This window comes from Astatotilapia calliptera, chromosome 6 (genome assembly GCF_900246225.1).
Source record: "Astatotilapia calliptera chromosome 6, fAstCal1.2, whole genome shotgun sequence".
Lineage (NCBI taxonomy): Eukaryota > Metazoa > Chordata > Actinopteri > Cichliformes > Cichlidae > Astatotilapia > Astatotilapia calliptera.
The window spans coordinates 8,373,495-8,379,779 of NC_039307.1; positions in this window are offsets into that span (position 1 = coordinate 8,373,495).

The following is a 6,285-nucleotide window of genomic DNA, read 5'->3' on the forward strand; positions in this document are numbered from 1 at the left end:
ACGGTAGATGGTGAAGAGGAACGGAGCCAGAACCATTCCCCATGGGGCCCCTGTACTGCAGACAACCCTGTCTGACACACAGCCCTGAGTTCTCACATACTGTGGTCAATCGGTGAGGTAGTCCAGTATCCATGTAGTGAGGTGATGGTCCACTCCTGTGTTCTCCAGCTTGTCCTTCAGAACTGTGGGAAGAATGGCATTAAAGGCATTAGAGAAATCTAAGAACATGATTCTCACAGTGCTCCCAGCGCTCTCCAGGTGAGAGAGGAAACAATGTAGGAGGTGAATGACGGCATCATACACTCCAATGCCAGGCTGGTAGGCAAACTGAAGTGATGAGCTCACCAGGGGCCGAAGCTGATTCAGGACCAGCCGCTCCAGGGTCTTCATCAGGTCGGATGTCAGAGCCACCAGCCTGTAGCTGTTGAGGTCTTTTGGACGTGGAGTCTTTGGCACTGGTACAACACAGGAGGTTTTCCAGAGCTGTGGGACTCTCCCCAGTCTCAGGTTGAAGATGTGCTCCATCACCCCACACAGTTTGTCTCCGCAGGACCTGACGACCTGAGCTGATGCCATCTGGACCCGCTGCCTTCTTGGCTTTAATTCTCATTTCCCTCCTAACCTGGGTGTTTGAGAGAGACAGGCTGAAGCCTTGTGTTGAATGTGTATTGGAACTGTTGTTGGGGGTGGGGAGTAGTGAGCAGGGTGAGTAGAGGAGGTGTGAAGTGTCTGAGGTGTCAGGGGTGGAACAGCAGCAGTGGGGGTGTGTGAGTCTGCAGCCGATGTTGAAGACTGCCTCATGGATGAATCAAACCTGTTATTAAAGAACTGATTCAGTTCATTTGCCCACCTCACATCCCCCACGGGCAGAGGGTTCTGATCTTTGTGGCCTGAGATGGTTCTAAGGCCTCTCTAGACTTTGTTGTTTTGCTGAAGCTGGTTCTCAGTCTTCTGCCTGTAGCTGTCCTACCCATTCCTTATCAGTCCTCTCAGCTCTCTCTGCACCCTTTTCAACTCCTTCTTGTCTCTAGATTTGAAGGATCTCCTCATCTGCTTGAGGAGGGCTTTAATTTCTGGGGTAATCCAAGGCTTGTTGTTGGAGAAACACCGCACAATCCTGGTGGGTGCAGTGTTATCCACACAGAAGTTAATATAGTCCGTAATGCATGTCACAAGGCTGTCAGTGTCCTCACTGTGGTCGTCACAGATCACCTCCCACATAGTAGACTCAAAACAGTCCTTAAGAGCCTGCTCGCTCTCCTCTGACCATCTCTGCAGCTCAGGGGAGGGAGAGATGAACTTTATGCCCTTCTGCATTGGCCTACAGTAAGTCTAGTGTTTTATTGTCTCTGGTTGGGCATGTCCAATGTCCAAGTCCAGTGAGACATGATTAAAGTCCCCTGATATTAGAAGAAGGGCTCTCAGAGATTGCATTTGCAGTCTGCTGACCACAGAGTGGAGAGAGTCACAGGCTGCATCCACATTGGCCAAGGGGAGGACATACTCTGTTATCGTGATAACTAGGGTTGCCAACCGTCCCTTAAAATACGGAATCGTCCCGTATTTCGAAACAAAAGTACACGTCCCATATTGAGCTAATAAGGGACGCACTTTGTCCCGTAATACAGTGAGAACCAAAAGTAGTCTATAAATGTTTATGGAATTAACGCCTTGTTTGAAAACATAATTCCCAGCCCCTCTCCTGCTTTGTGACCAATGAGCTGACAGCACACTTATGACAATTCGAGTATGACAATTCAGATTACCGCTCATCTCATTGGTCGAGGAAAGGTCGCTTTCGGAGAAAATACCGGAAGACAACAGGTGACCACAACAAGAAGCATGGCCAACAGGGAAACAAACGCCGACACTGCGGTGCACGTCTCGGACGACAGTACACCTAAAGCTGGGCAGACACTGTGTGATTTTTTCAGTCACGTTATTCAGCTCCTGCTCAAACTGCACGATTGACTCACAGGGGTTAGAAGTTCATAGGTCACGATGTACTCTCACACTGTACCGCCCGATGCTCTGATGCGACCTGAGTGCTCACACTGTGCCGCTGTTGTGCCAAAGTAGTTACCCCCGCCATAAAATGAAGGTTATAACAGAAAATCTGTCGCTCTCTCTCTCTGTCTTTCACTCACACAGACACACCACCACCATCAACTTTGCTAAATTGCTAATGAAAAACATTGATCAGGCAGCTGTGATTGAGCAGCAGTGTAAATCCAACTATTTTCACGGTTGTTGTGGTCGTGATAATTTTGTGAGGCCACATCGAAAAGGCTCGGATGAGCTTTCCAAAGTTCTACAAGTTGTGCCTCCATCGCTTGTGTCCAGATCACACGCTGCACTGCCGTGCTGCTCCGTCTTTTTCACCGACGTTTACGTGTTTGCGCGCGAGCAGCTGCGGTGACACCCTCACGAGCGATTGATGATCGGGAACTGGTCGTGAGGTGTTAATCACTTCTCGTTACCCAACGTATACTACATGACGCACGATGAAGGCCAAAATCGGTCCGATCACTCAAAAATCGGCTCAAAATGGGCCTAAAACCGCACAGTGTAAGCCCAGCATTAGAGCAGCAATGTTTGTTTCCCTCAGAGAAAGGGAAGAATGGGAAAAGGAAAACACCTGACTGGAAAAAGTTAATATGGGCATGTGCAGTGAATATCAGCACTATGTGGCCAGAAGTGTGATAATATAATTTATTTTGTGTAATAAACAACTGCAAGGATAGATGATTACAACAAATAGATGACTAATACATAAAAGTAATACATAGGTGAATAATGATGATGAGTTATGATGCGTAATCATGGGAACAAGTGGGTTTACAAACAGGAGCAGCTGATTAGCATTAGAAAAGCTGAAATAATACCTCAACTGAAGCCAATTGTACTAAATGCACTAAATAGAATAGAATAGAATTCAACTTTATTGTCATTGCACATGCACAGGTACAGGGCAACGAAATGCAGTTTGCATCCATCCAGAAGTGCTTTAGTGATATAGATATATTACAATATATATTAGCAATTGTCAGAGTATTTTTGCTTTTAAAGATTTTATTATTCATATAATAATCAGCTAAGAGTGTTTATATTTCTGTTCTGTACTCAACCAGCTGCATATTTTAATTGCTGGCTCCCTACTTTATAACGGAAACTGCTTGCCTTCACATTATCAGTCTTTGCCTTCACATTGTCACTGTTTGCCTTCACACTAGCAGGAAACCGCCACCCACGAGTAAGAAACAACCTTGTAGAGAACACGAAGTTTTTTGATAAACCACACCTGTTTTCTTGACAAGATAAGGATGATATTTCCTTTTTTGTATGCTTCATGATGTGTATAAATAAAGCCAGACTGCACCAAGGAGGTGTGTGAGTCTCTCCCTGAGTCTCTCACCCGTGCACGTTTAAAACTGCTCTAAGTGTCTGAGTGATATTTCATTGCATCTGAGTACTTTGATAATAGAATATCTTTAACAGCAATAATATAGATATGTGAGTATATTACAGAAATGGGTCTATTATGGTATGTTATAATGTACACGGTATGAAGTATGTTGTGAATATTCTATAACTATAAGTATGTACAGGCTATGAACAGGATATAAATATGAAAAACTATACAGAATATGAAATAAATAACTTTACAGAATCCGAGATATACAGCTATACAGAAATGGGAACTATGCAAGTTGTAAACAGTTGTAGGATTAAAGATTATCGAATGTACAGAATGATTATTTACACAGAGCTATACAGTAGTGCAGTTAAGATAAGTGAGGGTGTAGATAGTTTCTACAGAGGCTATATAAAGTGCTAGTGGTTGTGAGTGGTGGTTCAGTCCATGTTATTATTGTGTGTTTGAGGGTACAGTTGTCCATTGTGGGTGTGTGTATGTTCAGTCCAAGAGTTTACCGTGGGTCAGATGTCAGGAGGCAGAGTTCAGGAGTCTGACAGCTGTGGGGAAGAAGCTGTTCCGGTACCTGGTGGTCTTAGTCCGGAGGCTCCTGTGGCGCCTCCCAGAGGGCAGGAGGGTGAAGAGTCCATGTGATGGGTGACTGGGGTCTTTGATGATTTTCCCAGCCCTTTTCAGACACCGCTTCCTGTAGATGTCTTTTATGGCAGGAAGTGGTGCTCCGGCGATGCGCTGGGCAGTTTTCACGACCCTCTGCAACGCCTTCCGGTCCGAGGCAGAGCAGTTCCCGTACCAGACTGTTATACAGTTGGTCAGGATGCTCTCGATGGTGCAGCGATAGAAGTTCACCAGGATGTCTGAGGACAGGTGGTTCTTCCTCAGAGTCCTCAAGAAGAAGAGGCGCTGGTGAGCCTTCTTGACCAGCTTGGCACTGTTACAAGAATATTTTTCTTTCTATTGTTTTCTATTATTTTAAGTTAAGCAGGACAGAGTTCTTTTAAAGAAAGATTTACTTATATTCTCAAAAGTTAAGCATGACAGGCTTCTGTTTAAGAAAGAGACCTGTTTTATTGTGTTAATGTTGTCATTTTGAGCTAAAAATAAATAGCTAAATGATCATTTGTTTCACATGTGTTGATATCACAAAGAATAGAATATGCATCTACTTAAATCAACTTCAAGTCAAATGGTTAAAAAAATAATTTCACACACAAAAAAAGAGCTAGAAAATTCACCACACTGGGAAGGGTGAAGACAACTGGGTCGCCCGGTCCTGGCCACGAGGTGTCCCTTATTTATTTTTCAGGGAGTTGGCAACCCTAGTGATAACATCCCTGGGGAGGTAGTACGGAGGCATGCTAATGGCTAACAGCTCAATGTTTCTGCTACACAGTATTTCTTTCACAGTGATGTGTCCAGGGTTACACCATCTGTCATCCCCTCCCCCCCTTCCTCTTATTAGTGTTGGTTTTCCTCTCTCGTCCCGTCCGCCCGCAGCAGTTGCAGTGTCACGCTCGTATCCAGAGTTAGTGGTTTTAGCCAGAACTCCGTTAGCATCATGATGCTACATTGCAGGTATTCTGACAAAACATCCTACCTATCAAGCTGTCCTACTTGTTGTTACTGCGCATGCGCAAAACTCAAAACCGACCATGTTTTCGGTGTTAATAGTGCACGCCTATTTTTTGATCCGACCCCGATCTCGTGCGTGCAAAAAAGGGTTATTATTATGTTTTACCATTTTATTACAGTTAATACTTGTTTTCTTTAAGCTGTTGTCAATTTGTTAACTTTTCAAGCTAACATGCGTTTTGTTTTGATGCTCTCGTTTACTGTTTTAGCTGTTTGGTGGTTGTTGAAATTTTGTGAGGTTTAACCTGATATTCTGGTGTTTCGGGCAAAGTAATTTTATATTTAAAAAATCAATTCAGGATTTTAATGAATGATATCACGTTATCCAAGCTAGAATCGATTTTAATCGATAAATCGATAATCAAAACCCACCCCTACTCTGTACACCCCAATCCAACACAAAATTACACAACGCAGAGTCCGGGCTGTAGGGACTCTGCCCCTGCACTGGTTGCACTGGTTGGGTTACAATATTCTTTGAGTGTTATTCACAGTTTTGACTCTCTTTTATGTCTTAGGCTCTTATTGACTGTAGTTCTCCCTCCCTCAGTGTTTATCTTAGGCTGTGTATAGTCTGTCTCCGTGTTTTCTCTGTGCCGTTCCTGTGTTCCTCGTTTCATGTCGAGTCACCCTTGTCTATGTGTTTATTCATCTCCTCTTCTCTCCATAGACAGTGAAGTCTCCCTGTTCTCCATGTTTGCTCTGTCTCCCATCAGACGTGTGTCCCTGTCAAGTCCGCATCTCCGTGCCTTTCACGTTGATAGTCTTGCGTCCTTTGTTAATGTTTTCAGTTTTGCTTCCTCCACTCCTTGTGATGTACGATTGCTCCCTGCAGTGCTCCCCTCCTGTGTCTGATTCCCTCATTATCACTCTTTGTATTTAAGTCCTGTGTGTTCCTGGGTTTGTTGTCCCGTGGTTACCCATCATGACTGCAGAAAACAGTAACTGGAAGGACAAAACAGTCATTCTGCAGTCATTGGTGTAAACGAACAGCTATTGTGCTTCATAGCTTGGATAACAGCTTCATAGCTGTCTGCCACCTAGTGATTGAGTTTGGTAACTTAAATTAAGTTTTGTGTGAATTTATATTTTACATGCACCTTTCCCTGGTTTTTATAAACTCAGCTCTGGTTACATGCAACAAACCACAGTAAATCTCACATTGAATGAGCTGTGCACAGGCTCTGACACAAAAATGTGGATGTGGATTAAACTACATA